General features: G+C 50.3%; 1 protein-coding gene across 4 annotated transcripts in view; it reads right to left on the bottom strand.

Moving 5' to 3' along the window:
* MID2 (midline 2) overlaps positions 1 to 10,022 on the bottom strand; it is a 337,379-nt gene extending 327,357 nt beyond the window's left edge. For 2 of the 4 annotated variants that reach the window (XM_075132349.1, XM_075132348.1), the window contains exon 1: positions 9,897 to 10,012. The gene's annotated coding sequence lies outside the window, so the exon portion shown is untranslated. Of the gene's footprint in view, positions 1 to 9,896 lie in introns of all 4 variants that reach the window. The other 2 variants (XM_075132350.1, XM_075132351.1) reach the window with 2 other exon arrangements.
* Between the last annotated feature and the right edge of the window lie 6,933 nt (positions 10,023 to 16,955).

Here is a 16,955-nt window from a genome sequence, read left to right as displayed (position 1 = left end):
GAGAGCTAAGTATGTTGGGTGACAAGACATTCGCTAATTAACTAGTTTTAGCTGGTTTGTTTTGTACCCTAAAGAAATTGTATTTGTATCCCCAAGTCATCTTAAGCCATTTATTCTGGCTATTCTAACCTGTCCCTGTGCAATATTGAACACAGCCCTGGTTGCTGCCATTGCCACATGGCAGAAGGGTCAGAGGAGGGGACCGGGCTCTTCCCCAGTGCACTGACGCTGGACCTCCATCATCGACGCCCCGTCTTTTGTACAGACAGAGGAGCAGCAGGTTTAGGCCCTGTGGTAGCTGTCTCTCCCAACCTGGTGATCCATCCCTGTGAAAAGCCATGAGATCCTTAAGGAGAACACCACTCCCCATGTGCTAAGCAAACATGGTGTCCACACCCCGCTGCAGGGTGTTGCGTGACACAGCAGCCCCCTCTGCAGCCTGCTCAGTGCACGGCAGGTGCTCCCGGCACTGGGCTCTGTAGGCTCCCGTTTTCGGGGTCCCATTAACACTCACACACTGCAGGGAACAGATGATGCTTTTCTAGGCTGCAGAAATAATAGGTGTAAATACCCTCAGCCCCACAGTGAGAGAGAAGCCAGCAGTCCCTCGCTCAGCCCTAGGGGCTGTTAAATATGGGTACAAGAAATGCTGCTGGCCTCTCGCCAGCGATAAGCACCCAGATGCTTCCCTGCCTATCCTAGCTCTTGGGCTGCTTAGTGCCCAGCCTTCCCTGCACCGCCAGCTGCCAAGCTCTGCTCTCCAGCTGCCTGCTCACGGGCAACCTCTGGCTTCCTCCTGAGCCTGGGCCCCTCTGACCTGCTTGCGCTGTGGGGCGTATGGTGCCCTCCTCTGGCTGGATGTTAAGTTGCTGGGTAACAGTATCTGGTGCCTTCTGAATGGCCGGCCGGCGACTAACAAGGTTAATGCCAGCCCATCAGGGCTCATCTTCATAGGGAAACTACCCGAGTTCGGACACATTCCCTAACACGCCCTCCAGTGCCTAACACTGCCTCAGCTCCTTGTGGTTAACTCTGCAGTGCACCCAGGGCCAGGCCACAGGACTGTAACCACAACGAACCAGCTCTACACAGAGAGAGGGTGTTTCAGATGCCCTCAGAGTCAGCCGAACTCTGATCCTACGACAGCCAATGGTACAGCTCAATGGGGGCAGGGTAGAGCCAGTGCCGATCCCTTCAAAACCATGACAGCCTGCATGTTTTGCCCGGTGCTAGCTAACGTGCATTCTAATGTAATGTAACTTAGCAGGCACACGAGGACCTCAAGTGTGCCCCTCCCCCCTGGGGAACACAGATGGGAACTCCCTAGGAGAGGCAAATAAATCAAGCAGGTTCACCAGAGCACCCACATCAGGCCATGACATCGTCAGCCCTGTCTTAGCACCTGGAGCCTTCCAGCAACAGAGCAGGTTAATAGCTTCATGCTAGCCTGCGGTAATGTCACAGCTTCACTCAGGGCCCCGCTGCTCTCTGGACGGCACACGGCATTTCAGGTGCTTGAGCATAATTAAACAGCCTAATTTTAATCAGCCCAGTTACACAACCAGATTTACTGGGATTCCTTTGATATCTGTTCATGACACACATTTCATATGCTCCATGTCTCTTTGAAGAACACAGAAGCTAATTTAGTCCCTGGCATCTCTGACTTGCTGCTGCAGGAGGCTGCATGAGGAGTGCATCTTTTTAGCATCTTTTCTGTTTACTCCCATGCAGCTTTTCTCCCAGTCTGCTTTTTTTATGCTGGTGCTGACACTTGCCATTATAATGCCCCTGCTTACTAACAGAAGCTAAGGCTTGGGGGGGTTTTTTGGTTTGGTTTGGTTTGGTCGACTAACTCAACACTGGATTTAAATGAAATTTTCCAAGGCAATTACCCTTAATGTGATCCAGTTACTGAATCTGTAATATAAGAAATAAATAAATGACCCACTGATTAATGTCACTATTCAACATGAATTCTAGCAATAATAATAAATTGTATAGCCCCTTTCAGATGAGAATTTCAAGCCACTCTACAGATAGCAATCATTTTCACCCTGGCATCACAGATGGGGAAAGTAATACTTCCCCCCTTTTTATGATCTATTGGGCTTCGCCCGTCTGCTCTCAGATGCTGAGTCCTATCCTCAACCCTAGAACTCATGCTGACTTCAGGGGCATGTGTGCTCAGAGTGCCTTCAGCAGACTTTTTAATAGCTGTAAAATAAATACAACTTACTTGGAGGTTTTGGAGGAGACAGTGAGTTTTGTCATTAATTTGCATGGGTGAATATAGAAGTCCCAATCCACCGATGGGAGTTTTGCCTGAAAGAGGACCGCAAGATCAGGTCCAGAACACACACGATGCTGGGGAAGAGCATACAATAAGCACACCCTACACTCCAGGTTTTGAGCATGCTCCTTTGATATGCCTCAAGCAGAGCCTGGTTTTATTTCCCTTCAAGCACTTGGCAGCTGTTTACCAATCCCTACACCAGAAATGCAGCAGGTGGGGGAGAACGGACATCCGTTTATTAAACCTGGTTGCTTGCCATAGTATACTAAGCACGTTTTTCCCGCTGGCCATATCCTAGTTAGCGCAATTTTAAATAATAAATGTGGGTTTTATTGGGAAATACTCTCCAGCTCCCTTAAGTAACATTTGCTGCCTATTTGGAGCTTCTCTCAGCTCAGCGTCGGACTGAAACGTGACGGATGGTCACACTCCTGTCCCAGTTTAAACGGAGAACAGGGTGCAGATAGAAAGCACCTAATGGCTTGAGACCAGGAGGCAGCCTCTGCCTTTGATCATGTGCGTGTTTTCCACACCCATAAATAATTACACAGGAAAGCGATAAGCAGCATGTTCTGTCACACTGCTCATCGCATCCAGCGGCAATGCTCCTGGGGAGAGGGCTCACACAGCCACTCACTTCGCAGTCATGCCACACACCATTGCTAGGGAGGAAGTAGTCTAGCTACAAAGCGGTCCTCCAGATTTCCTCACCACTCGGCTGAAAAACCAGATGCATCTGGAGTCTCTGCAAGCCTGCTTGAACATAGATCAGCGGTCTCAACCTTTCCCCTCGGGACTTGGCCATTATAATCATCCCTCTTCACCCCATGCCCTCCCTTATCAACAGAGGCCACCTACACACCGTAGCGTGCCTTGATCATATTACCAGATGTGACACTGGGATGGCGAGAAAGAGGCAGAGCCGCTCTGTGCGAAACCAATACTAATGAGAAAGATGATCTTGTCAAAAAAGGGGGCCTGCAAAGGGGAATATATTGGCCTTGTGCCCTTCTCTGATTCTTAAAGTAGTTTAAAACCCAAAAGGTTAGATACTCGGGCCCTGCCCACCCTAGGAAACATTGTGGCAATGGAAAACTGACAAAGTTACAGCAAGAGTCGGGTGATGGACAGCTGCGAAGAGAAAGGAAATGCAGCTCACCCCTACACTTGCTTCACTTGACTCATACAAAGAATCCCATTGGGGTCAGCAGCCTCATTCCACGCCTCCACCAGAGCACATGCGCCAGTCTGGATAGGATCAGAGCCGCAGCCTGCTCCAAACTGTCAGTTGTGTTCGCTGGGTCGCACCTCTGACTAGCAGCATTTGGAAGAAAGGACCCCCGTTGGACAGTCTGGACCCAGGCAGGTGAGGTGGGATTGCTCACAATGCACATCCCAGACCCCCAAGGAGTCCTCCAGCACAAGCAAGGAAGAGCTGGCTTTCGGAGGGATAGAAAAGCAATACACCGAACCCTTCACCCTCCCACATCACAGAGGAGCAAAGAAGGGCACAGCCCCTTGCCCACAGCCTGCACCCCCACAAGCTGTGAGGGACCAAGCCTTTGCCCCCTTCCCAGCAGCAGCACTAGCCGCTGCTCCTTGCGGCATGCCCCAGAATCCCTAAAGGTGGGTGGGGCTGCAGGCCCCCAGGCTGGCGACAGAGGGGTCTGTAATCCCACATGGACCGCAGCCCCCACCGACTCCCTAGGGAGCTGTCACATCATTCACTGCCATGGTTTGGAACAGTTCCCAGGAGCGGGGGGATTTGTTAGTGAAGCAAGAGGCCGGCTGTGGACCATCCCCGCCCCGGTGACAGCGCTGCCTCCAATGCTGCAGAGGGGAAATAAAAATAGGGACGTGGGCTGCAATGCAGCAGCACGGCGCAAATGCCGTGCATTTCTGCAGCAGACTCCGAGGAGCTTGCAGCAGCTGTAGTGCAAGCAGATGACCTTTCTGATCACTTGGCCAAGTGTGTGCAGTCCCCACCGCGAGGCTGGTGCAGTGCTGGGGCCAGCGGGCCGGGATTGGACACAGACCATTTAAACACGAAAGGGGATGGGGGGGAGATTGGAAAAATTCGTCACTGGAGACCTGCTGTATCCTGCCAGCTCACTTGGTTTTCTCCTCCCTGGAGGCAGCTCAACCTTGGGGGAGTTCATTTTAAATACCGGATGTAAAAAGGGTGGACATTTTAAAAAGATTCTGCTTTGACCAAGGTTGGGGGCTGCAAGGCAGCAGCAGAGACGGAGCACCGAGCCGAGCCCCTCAGCCACTCAGGGCTATAGGACCCGGGGGGGGGGGGAGGAGACACAGGGTACTCAGCCGTACTCCTTCCTGAGGTCCTAAAGCGGAGCAGTGTGCAGCCTCCTCCCCAACACCTGCTACCCGAGGGGAGTTGAGAACTGGTCACATCCTCATGCCTTTGGGCAAGCGAGCATCGCTGGATGCAGCGGCAGGACCCCAGCCTGGTGCCCAAGGGAGCATGAGCCCCATATCCCGCTACCCTTCCCTGCTCTTGGAGGATCCCTGCACACATGCAAAACAGGACAAGATTGAGGCATTTACACATATCACGTAACACCACAAAAACCTGCAGCGCTCGAAGGCATGAGGCCAGGTTGGGGAAGAGGGCAAGGGAGAGGGACAGGGAGGGCTGCAGGGCCCCAGATCTATCCCTCCTCCCTCACGGTTGCAGGTAAAGCCAGTGGATCTGCCCTCATGCTCCTTCAAAGCCACCTGCCTACCCTCTTGACTCCTGAGGGGTCTCTAGGACAGCTGGCCACAGGAGCTGCCAGCCCAGGGCTCTCTGCCCCACCCCTCCCCCAGCACTGGGGGCAGCAAATGCACTAGAAGGAGACAGGCCAGAAAGGAGGAGGGAGAGAAGAGAGACAGCTGAGCAGGGGCAGGGTGCAAGCAGCACCTGTCTGGGGGTGGCTACAAGCCCTGCAGGAGGAAATCGGAGCTGGGAGACTCCTTCTCAGCTCCCAGCTCAGCGGTCACTCCCTGGTGTATTTCCTGAGAGAAGCCAGTACATCCAGCCATGCAGAATGAGCTCTCCTGTGCTCCCCAGCCAGCCCCTCACTCTTAGGGGCTCAGAGAGGGACCAAGAAGTGCACGGGCTGGGGAATCTTAAAGCCAACAAGTGAGATACATTTTACTGAAGCTGGCCAGGCCCCAGCCCCTCCTGCTCCACGTGCCAGTCCTGACACAGCGCAGGGAGGGTTTGCAGTGCTTAGAGCATATCGCTTTCTTGGATAAAGTGTGCATAGGCTAAGGCCTTGTTCCGCTTCCTCCTCTGCAGCCAGAGAGGGACAGAAATACATTCTAGGCCGCTGGAGAAGGAGTTCCTTTTAACATTTGCTAACAGCCTCACTTGGGAAAACAGGAAGCTGGTATCTGATTCAAGGGCTGAGACATTCCATTCCCAAGGTCTGTCCAGCCAGGGGAACTTTGCTTTGCCGTGAGGATGCTTCACTGCCCAGCAGTGGTGTTAGCACAAAGCACAGTATGGGTATTTCAGCTTCTCACAAGTGTTCAAATTTTTCCCTAAATAACCAGTCTTCACCGGTGTTCTTGGGACCGCAAGTTCCAACCCAGTGCTGTCACTACATGCACAAGACACAGCAACCGAGTAAACAACACGAACAGAAGGCCCAATAAGGTCAGTCGCTTCCTTCCCTACTGTGTATTCTGCTCATTAATCAGTGCAACTAACAGAGTTACTCATTTATAATAGATGACACTAAACCAGAGTTCTCATTAAGCCGTAACGTACAACTATTCTCTGGGAAAAAATAATAAAAAGCAGCCAACTTTACACCAGTGGCTGTGAAGCAGAGTGCTTTACAAAGCCGGGGGAGGGCAGGGAGCACAGTCCCCAGCATCTGAGCTCCAGGACTGATCAGAATATGGGTGACTTCAAACCCAAGCAAGGGTGTTCTCTCTGGCCAAGAGGGTTCCTAGGGCTAGGCACGCAGTTGTGTTCTTGGCAGGTACACACACAGCAGCGAAAGCTCTAAGGAGACTGAAAGCCAAAGCAGCGCTGCTGACAATCATTCCCACTCAGCTGGCTGCTAGGGGCCTAGCAAGCAAAATAAGCAGCGATGGTCCTGAATCTCAGCTTGGGAGCCCAACCAAACCCCAGATCCACACACGCCTCAACTTGGAAATCTGAAATCCAGATCCAAACCAACCCAGTTTGTTTTGGTTTTTTTGTTTGTTTGTTTTTTTTAGGGGGGAAACCAGGTTTTAAATATCACAGAAGAAGACTGCAGCTGCTAACTAGCCTTCAGGCTTGCCATTTGGGACCATTTAAGCCATGAGTTCAGTGGCAACAGTACATAGCAGTTCAATATTCAGATCTAAGCCCGTACCACAGAATTACATGAGCAGAACTCAGCCTTAAATGCCTTCTGTCCCAAAGAGTCCCTTTATTCCTTGCCTTTGTGCTATTCCTTGCAATATAGCACTGGCTTATCCCACTAGAGCAGACGGACCCCTAACGGAGAGGGTACAGTCACTTTTTTTTTTTTTTTTTTTTAAAGAATGGTTTCAAGTGCTTGACTGGGGACACCCACATTTCTAGAGGGGCTGGTCACCCATCATCCTTGGCTTTACTTGGAACTGAAAACCAAGGCATTTAAACTTAGCAGCCATGAGCCCGTTTTGAAAGCGCAGCCCCTGGGAAATGCACCGTTGGGACAATTCTTATCACCTCCGCCCGAGACTTGCCAGGTTAAACAGGACACAGTCACCTCAGAACTGATTGGGGAACACTCAACAGGGGGCAGAAACATCAACCAAAACAAACCTAAAAATCAGGCCAACCTTTAAGGGTAAAAATATAAACATTTGGAAAGATTTAAATCACAGAGGGTGATTTAAAATAACAGTATTTTTTTTGAATAGTCAGAAGCCAATCACGTGCATGCTCAGAAACTGTACCTCCCTCGTCTTCACTCACACGTATGTCTGTCTGCACACATAACAGTTAGCAGTCACTTTACGTCTTGTGCCTCTGTCAGGGATGCTGTCGGCTCCCATTATTACTGCAAGTGATCTATTTCAGTGGATGGAATTTATCAGCAGCAGCTTCAGAAGAGCAATGCTGACAAACCAGGCAGGGTAATTTTTAGCACATACAGGGTGCACACGGCTTTCCCTTGGCGCTGCAAAAGGCTCCTCCGGGCACAGGCCGGTCTGTAATTGTTTGTAAACATCAGGCACACCCACGGCTCTGGGAGCAACAACCACCACCTAACTCCATGCAACGGACCTTTGCCAAAGGTACTTCCTCCTTCTGGATCTTTGCCCTGCTTGCTCTTTTTCCTGTAGCTTCATTGTACACCCAGTTCTAGTCACTTGTGTGTTTTGTTCTATTGCATCAAGGCAAGTTGTTACTTTTCTTCATTTCTGAGTGGTGTTTATTATTTATTCATTAAAAGGAAAAGCAAAGGGAAAGCAACACAAGCAGATTCCTAACAAGTTACAGGCGGCAGTGACAGGCACAGCAAAAAGCTGCCTGTAGGAAATACAGGCAGCTCACCACTGCCATCCTCAAATTTGTCTGTCATCATCTACATCAGGTGACATTCTCGCCTCCCCACTCCTGAGCGGGACATCAATGCTATCTATAGACAGGGGTACCTGGCTTATTTTAAAGTAGTGAGAAGGAAGGGGGTATTAATATTATTCATAGGATAAAGGAGCCGCTCAAACCTGTACCCAACATGTCTCAGTCCCCAATATAAGCAATTGGCACTGCACTCCAAATTCCCAGCATGCTGCCCACCACTGACCTTAATGTTCATAGGTAACAACACCACACTAGCTAGAAACACACTGCAACTGTGCCTTGCTGAGCTGTAGTGGTTACAGGCTACCAGTCTGGCTAACCTGTGGCAGCTCCTTGGATGGGGACATTCTAGTTTGAATCATTGTCCAACAATGACTGAATCAAGGATTCAGAATTCATTTTCCATGGGGAGGAGGTGTCACACCCACAATCACAGGCAGTGCTTAACCCATCAACACACTCAAACTTGAGAGAATTGAGAGACACCAAGACATATCCCAAATTCCCCCACCCCATTTGACAGAGCTGCCATTAAGCACCTGAACCACTGCAGCTGCATGTAGAAATATATGTATTATAGTCATAAACTACACAGGTGATGCACACTGCGCTTCCAAAAGCTATGAGTAAGACTTGAAAACTAGAATTAAAATAGTGCTACTCAGACACACTGTCTACCTTGTCATAATATGCTACATTTCAAAGCCAGTGATCACGTCAGTAAAAGCAGAAAGTCAATAAAAAACAATAGCAAAACATTCTTTCAAATACCAGCCACTCTCTCAGACCTCACTGCTCAGAACTGGCAAATTAGCATTATTACTGTCTTTATGTGTGCAGTTCCCTCGCTCTGCCTTTGATTTCAGAGGAGAGCTGTCTAAATAACAAGAAACCCATTATCTCTTAACTCCCTTTTAACTAAACTTTATGGCCACTAAAGCTGTATAGCACTGTTAGCAACAAGATCCGACTGGAGCAAACCCACAGCATTTGCACCCTGCTGACCAGAAGAGAAGCTTGAAACTGAAACAGGATCATTGAACATTTAATCTCTAGGCTTAAAGCGGGAAAGGCCACTACCCAGCCTGCAAAGTCAGACGGGAGAGAGACTATTTATTAATTATTATGTATTAATTCAGGAGCATGTACCAGCCTGGGAGGTAAGTAGCAGAGCCCAGCAAGTGACAAGATCGGAAAAGCTACTAGTTAAAAAAAAAAAAAAAAATCACTGATTGAACTGCAACTGTTCAGAGCCAGCAAGGAGACCTGGAAAGGAAATGGGGGGGGGGGGGGTCCTTCCTTCAGCTGGTATTAGCCAGAGTTAAGGATGGACTCAAGGCACCTAACTTCCTGCTCTGGAAGGGAACAAGTTGCAAAGCACTGGCAGCGCTAACTAATCTATCTGCCCTACTAGGGCAGACACACTTGGCAGTTAAAAAAGCCTTGCTTTGTAGGAAACAAGAAGGGGAAAGGGGGAGGACTGTGACCATCATCTCTGACCTGCTAATTCTGCCCATGCTGGGGGAGCCGTGCCCTGCACAGTGGATTTGCTCTCCCCCCCGCCACCATGCAATGTCAGGACCAGGCCAGGGCTGGCAGTAGGACGCGCACTCCTACCCCAAACTGCAAGGACGCTGCCCTGCCAGGAACAGGGATCGGGTTTCGCGTCAACTCCCTCACAACAAGCTGCTGTTTGCGCCACTTGCTCGCCCTCTGCCAAGCAAACAAGCCAGGCCCTGGGCTAAGAGCTCCCCTGAGAAGCCAGTTTGGGGGGGAGGTGGCGGGGAGAGGGGTGCTACCCACACGCGCCTCTTCCAACACCAAACGACCTCCTTCCCCCTGGAGACAAACACCATTAACCCCTTCCCTTCCCACCAGCGGCGCGCGGCGAGCACCAAGTTCCACCCCAGCCCGCCCAGAGAGCAGCAGGGACACGGACCCGCCCGGCCAGCCTTCGCCGCCCACCCCCCAGCGCTCCCCGCCACGGGTCCGTGCGCGGACGGGCGGGCTCGGGCTCCCACCTACCAGCGGGTTCCGGCAGCCGCCTCGCCGCTGCCCGCTCATCTTGGAGGCGCAGGAGACACAGCGCCGGCCGGGGAGCGAGCGGCGGCGAGCGGGGAGGCAGGGCAGAGTCGCGCCGCGCCGCCTCCCGCCCCGCCTCCCCAGCTCCGCTCCCCACAGGTAAGGGCGCACAGAGCCGCCCCGAGCGCAAGCCGCCGGCGGGAGGTGCCCGGCAAAGGCAGCCCGCTCCTGCCGGCTCTGAGCTGCCCCCGACTCCAGCCCCGCGCCCCAGAGCCTGGTCTTCCCATGCCCAGCAGCCTTCCCCAGGGTGGAGAGCGGCGCCCCGCCCGGGGCAAATGACAGAGCCCACCCCCACGCTGCTCTCGGCCTTGGGCACGGAGACAGCCGGTCCCTGCCCGCTCCCAGCGTCGGGAGCTGGGGTCTTCAAGCCTCAGCAAGCTGAAGCCAGTCTGACACTCCCCCCACCCATGTGCGGTGAAAGGCCGAGAGCTGGGATTCACCCCCGCCGGCTCTTCCAGCGCCCCCACTTTAGCAGAGGCTGGTGTAGCTCTTCTGTAATCTCCTGCCTCTCCTTTCCCCCAGCTTTGGAGAGCATCCCTATCCTTAACTAAGATGACCTTTAATCTAGCATCATTGGCAGCAGAGTATAGTGCCTATGGAAAGTAGTGGACTTTCCTCAGAGCTATTGTTTCAGGCTCTCTGCAAACTCAGGAAGCTGTTGCTGCATCATTTACAACAAGCCATTTACAACTATAGCAGCCAGACACTGACTTTAAAAAAAATGAAGTCTGAGATGGAGGAGAACAAGGAGAGTACTGTCTCTACTCTGGGCAGGCTCACATACACCCCCACCCCAATCCTTCACACTTGTGCTTTGACAGTGCTCATACAGCATATGACAACAATTAAGTAGTATGGAATTTGAGCCCTTCCAAACCACTGCAATTATTAATGGTTTTGCTCCATGCGTTTGGGTTTCATAGATGTAGCAGGAGGGCCAATCCAGCAAGCTGATCCACCCAGCTAAACCCTTGAGCCTATGCAGAGCTCCACTGGCCAGGATCTTCCTTTGTGGATCAGTTTACAGAATTGGGGCCAGTTTTTAGCAATCTAGCTTGTATTGTACCCTGCAGGACAGAAAGGAATGTGAGTGGGCCACTAATAAAGAACATTTCTTCCCTGTTCACAGGAAAGTAAAGATTACAAAAGGTAGTCACTCTGTGTCAGGCCAAAGCCTTAAATGAGATCCATGGAGTGTTTTATTATTCATTATTACAGTGGAGGAGACACTTTAAGTTGAGATTCAATTTCTTTGCAGAAACTCTTTTAATGTGTTTGCTTTTCCATTGGCAGATACAGCTGAGAAATAATGAGATTTTTTTTAATCTAGTTCAGAAAAGTGTGGAAGGGTGTTTGGTACATTTAATGTATTAAAGAGACTTGGATAAGTTTGAATTGTTATTTATAAAAGGTGTGCCTATATACAGTAGTAGCAGCAAAAAGAAAGCAAGAAAGGGGGAAATTAATCCCAGAAACATAATGATTCTCCCATAATATAGGTACACACTGAATAGGTTATTTATAATTTTAACTTGCTGGGAAGGTATCTGCCTCTTTAAGGATAAAGATGCAAAGAAATACCTCCAGGCCACTGCTTCTTTGTTTATTTCAGCAGGTCACAACCCCAAGTGGGATCATTCCATCAGTGGATTGGGTCTTGACAATCCTAAGTGTGTGGAGGATGCCATTTTACAATCTTGCACGTCACAGGGTGCACCACTTACCAGCAGACTGGCACCTCCTCCTAGTACTCTGGGGATTAGCTCAAGGCCAACACCCTGTCCCATTTGCAGTTTGCATACCGTTATGCTATCTGCCTGCAGCTCCTCGAGCAGCCTGAGGAACTGCAATGTACAACTTATGACTCAGCCCTCCAGCCATGTCACTGTTCGTGTTCCCCCTCAACAGTCCTCTTGCTCACTACCTTGGTGCTACTTGCCCAGTAGCTAGTAGGGGCACCCAGGCCTCCCCTCTACTCTGGGTTCCAGCTCAGGGACCCTCACTTCAGCAGTCTGGGCCTTCTCTCTCTGACCTTGTTACTCTACCTAGGCTGCTTCGTGCTACTGCTTCCCTTTTTCTTCCTGCGCCTGCCAGTTCCCCACAGCCTCTTCCCAGGGAGTGACTGCAGCCCCTACTCTCTCCTCCCAGAGGATCTGCCTTTTCCCAGCCACCCCTTCTCCTTTCAGCTCCTGGGTTTTATAGGCCCCACCTTTTCCTGCCCAGCTGAGCCTCTTTAATCAGCTGCCTAATGGGTTAATCGGCCCATCTGGCCTGCATTCAACCCTGCACCCCATCCCATTGCATGCATGGTAAGTGCAAGGTCACAGTGCAGGGAGGATGACATTTGAAAATGGCACCTTCCATTCTGTTGGGGGTCACAGGAAACAATACCTCTGAAAATGGGGTCATGCAGGGGAAAAAGTTGGGAACCGCTGGGTGACCTGTTTTTCAAATGGGAAGAAGGGATTGTTGTAGGAAGGAGACTTCGAATGCAGAGACGTGGGTTCTGGTCCCAGCTCTGCTCTTAGCTCACTGTGGTTATGTCTGCACTGCCAAAAGAGGTGGAGTTTTTAAACACGTGTTAGTTACCCTGCTGTAAAATTCATGTTGTGACAAGGCACCTGCAGTGTATCCCTGCCCATAGTTGACCTCTCCTAATTTATCTTGTGTCTCCACTAGGATTTCGTAGCATGATTGTTAACGCATGTCAGTCATCTTGCGGCAAAACCACACCTTTCTCGGCAGTGCAAATAAAGCGTGTATTACCTGGGGTCACTAACTGACTTTTGCTCTGGGCCTGCATCTTATGTGAAGTGGGGATGAAGCACAGCCAGCTCGGAATGGTAGGGCCAGATTCTCATCTTGTTTACACTGGTGCAAGTTGCACATCATGGTGTGGAATTCAGTGGTATTGCGCTGGAATCCCAGTGCAAGGGGGATGAGAATCAGGCCCAGTGCTCGGGGCCCATTTTGTTCTGAACAGGTGTAAATGATCACACAAGGTGCCAGGCAGGGGCCAGGCCGGCTGTGTCTTTGTTCGCCTATCTCAGCCTAAGTTGTGTGAATGCACGGCAAGGTTTGGGTTACTGGGGAGGCAGGAGATGGGAGGATGCAAGACAAGGCATGGTCTAAACATTAACGCAAAGCACTGTGCGGGGAAGAAAAGTCCTTGTGATCATAGCAGTAGCAGTGCGGCAGAGCAGGTGCTCAGCCCAGTGCCCTAGACCTGGGCGTAGTTCTGGCACAAAAGACAGGCCATATTGACAAATGATGACAAGGAAATTACAAAAATGGCCACAGCCTCTGAGATAGACCCTGCCCTGCAGGCTTCTAAGCAAGGCTTCTGAAAGGGAGCTTCTTTTACTGCCATGTTCAGAATCACTGCATCTAAGAGGAGTCTGGTATCCTGGCCTGGTCCCAAACTCAGAAAGCCAGAGCCTCATATCTCTCCTTCTCTTGTGAGGGAACGATTACAAGACACCACTCTTCGTAAAGCAAAGGGCACTGATGTGAAATAGAGCCCTGGCGGCGGGTAGCGTGTGTAACAGCCAGGCACACAGCATCCTGGTCTCCCAGCTAAGCTCCAGCACACACACCGCACCTCAGTCATTGAGGAAGGTAAACAAGCCGACAGGTACTCAGCGCGGAGGAGGGGAGCTGAAATAGCAACTCAGGCTTGAGCATGATGAGGAGGAAAATGAGTGTCAGTGGTTCTCACTCCTCCCCCTATCTGTGTTCATCTTTCAGAAATCTGCTGGCAGCCACACAATTACCAATCCAGGGCCAGTGACAGATGTGCACAGTGTGCCTCTGCCCCTGCTGGGGAGCCATCTGCCAAGCATGTCAGCTCTTCTAATACCTATGGGTTGTGATCCATTAGGCTGGAACTACACAGAACAGTTAAGATCAATATGATTTGTTTTGCATCCTCCTGGCTTTCCTTTGATGTTCTCCCTTTCTGTGCTTTCTAAAGTGGTAGGATTTGTGCTGCCCCAGTTTGTTAATTTCTCCGTGGTCTTTCATTAAGCACTTCCCAGACCTAGAAATGCAGTTGGTGGATTTCTCTTTAGATGCCAGCTTGCTCACCTGACAGATTTTACTAAGCTCTTGTGACTCTGAATTAAAAGAGGCATTTTCAGTTCACAAGCAATTTTCTTAAGAGATTGACAAGTAGAGAGCACCCTGTCATCAAAATGCATCCTCTGTCTAAGAAGTTCTTCTAAGCTTAGTTGAATAAATGCAGCATTTAGGGCTGGAAATGCCATAGATGATGTTTGGCAAATGTTTACAAATAGCTGTTTGTTCACTCTTTTTTTAAATACAGAAAAGCAGATGGCTAAATAAGGGGTGAATTGTGCAATACAGCACTAACCCAGCACAGCTCTGTGCACTAATGTGCTAACTCTTAAAATGAATCACATGCATTCTGAAATCCTACAAGCCTGATTTGCAGAGGCAAGGGAGTCCTGGATCAGCCACTGAAGTACTTTGGGAGTTGTGAGTGCTCAGAACAAATAATATTCTACACAAGACTTCTGCGAGCTGGGAGGTAAGTGTTATCATCCACACTGTACCGAGGGAGACCTGGGGCAGATAAGGGACACACCTTGCCCAAGGTCACCTACTGAATCAATAACACTGCCACGATTAGAACTCAGGACTTCCTGATTCCTGAGCTTAGTCTTATTCCATTATATACAGCATGGTCAGGATCAGCCACTTTGCTTAAATCTTGAACGCCTGTGTCTGTTTCTTTCCCAGCTACCAGTGTTTTATTATTTTCCCAGTGTTTTATTTCTGGAGATAGTGGCAGGGGTCATGGACGCACTTAGATTCCCATAAAGGAATCTAATTTTCCAGCATTGAGCAATTACTCCAGTTTGGATGACTCAGCTTTTCCAGGTTTCCCTAGCACCTCCTTCATTTTGAAACCAAAGGCATGCATTTTTTTTACCCCTCAAATGTGCACGGAACAGCAGCTTCTAGTTCACAAATGGAGTGGGGGTACTTATGCTGATCCTTGGAATTTTTGAGTCTAAACAAAAAGAAAAGGAGGACTTGTGGCACCTTAGAGACTAACCAATTTATTTGAGCATAAGCTTTCATGAGCTACAGCTCACTTCATCGGATGATGAAAAAATGGGTGTTTTTATCACTACAAAAGGTTTTCTCTCCCCCCACCCCACTCTCCTGCTGGTAAGAGGGGTGGGGGGAGAGAAACCTTTTGTAGTGATAAAAACAGCCATTTTTTCGTCATCCAATGAAGTGAGCTGTAGCTCATGAAAGCTTATGCTCAAATAAATTGGTTAGTCTCTAAGGTGCCACAAGTACTCCTTTTCTTTTTGCGAATACAGACTAACACGGCTGTTACTCTGAAATGAGTCTAAACAGAATCTCAGTTGGCCCCTGTGATGAGCAATCCAAAGGCCTCTCCAAGCTACCTTGACACAAGCACTTCAGCTTCTTTTTCATTTAGCACAAATTCTGTTAATCTCTGCAAGGCATCGATCCTGAGAGTCATGCTCTTCATCAGTGCCAACCTGTGCTTTATTGTTCAGCTCTCTCAGATAGGAGTATCAGCAGCCAGGCTAAAGCATCTCTTTAGTATTTGACTTCTCTCATCCAATGAGAGTTTATTGTCTTCTAGAACACATTGTGTGCTCTAGTTTGTGCACATAAGCCATCTCTGCAGTGTTTCTCAAAGAGTCACTTCACTCTGCACTTAGCCCACTCACTCTTAAGAGAAGGAAAATGAGCAGATGTCTTGAGGTTGAAGCTACTGGAAAACAATTTTATCTGAAGTACATCTGTGAGTTCAGCTTGGACATCCAGCAGTGGAATCCTGGCCCCATTGAAGTCAATGGCAAAACTTCCATTGACTTTAGCAGATCAGGATTTCATGCCCAGTCACTTGGCTATGGGTTGTCTGGTTCCCCTATGGCTGGTCTGCCCAGGTCTGAGCTTGGACATTTTGAGCAGTCCCCTTCCCCATCCCTCAAGTCTTTTCTCATCTCCAGATGGCTATTTGGATTGTGTCCTTCCTGCACCCAGTCTTCTGAAGCCAATGCAATGGCGCTCCAAGCAGGGGAGACAGATTCTTCCTAAAAGTAAGGCCAGGGGGGAGCACAAGGCCTTGCCCCTCCATGGCCACACTGCTGCTCCTCCTCTTCCCTCCAAGCCCCACCCCTGGGAAAGCCAGAAGCTGGATCCTGGCTGAGGAGCCCAGGCCCCTCCACCTCTCCAGGGGCCCAAGAGCAGACCCCTGCCTGTGTCCCCACCCCACAGAGCAGGAGGAGGGTCCATGGCTCCTCACATGACTGTTACTACAATCCAGCTCTGGCTTCTGGCCAGGTAGTGAGGCTGAAGAGCTGCAGCTGGGCCATGGTAAGAACCATTTGGGGCAGCTATGGAGAGATGCAAACCCTCCATCTGCCCTGTGCTTGGAACCCTTCCCCCCCCCCGCCCCTGGGCAGGTGGAGGATCTGGCTGCTTGGGCTCCCCAGGCCACTCTTCCCCAGGCCAGACTTCCTCTTCCCCCTGAGGCCTTGCCCCTGGCCAGGGTGGAAGCTGAAGGGCAGAGGGCCGGGCCTGTGGTGAAAAGTGGATGGGCCAGGCCTACTCACTTTCAAGTGGGAGGGCCTTGGCCCCCTCTTTTCTGGTTCCCCTGGCTTCAAGCATGCCTAGTCAGAGAAGTGGGAAACTTGTTACTGCTCCCTAGTGCCCAAGAGGGACCCTTCCACGACACCTCACCTCCAGAGACCTAGGCAGCGAGGGATCTGACAGAGGCTGGTCATGAATCAAGTCCTCCCAGCCTGCAGTACTGCTTTTAAGTCAACCCTACAGCAGCAGCATGGGGGCATGGTGAAGGCAAGGGCAAGACTACCTGCAAAATCAGAGTGGTGTTGGCATCAGAAGAAATAATGGAGGAGGAGCAGACCATCCTGGGAGGATCTTTTGGTTTAAGGACTTTTATTTAAATAACTTCTTTTTTAGAGAAAGATT

This window comes from Caretta caretta, chromosome 9 (genome assembly GCF_965140235.1).
Source record: "Caretta caretta isolate rCarCar2 chromosome 9, rCarCar1.hap1, whole genome shotgun sequence".
NCBI lineage: Eukaryota > Metazoa > Chordata > Testudines > Cheloniidae > Caretta > Caretta caretta.
The sequence above is the reverse complement of the archived record's forward strand: the minus strand, read 5'-3'. Positions and strand labels throughout refer to the sequence as shown.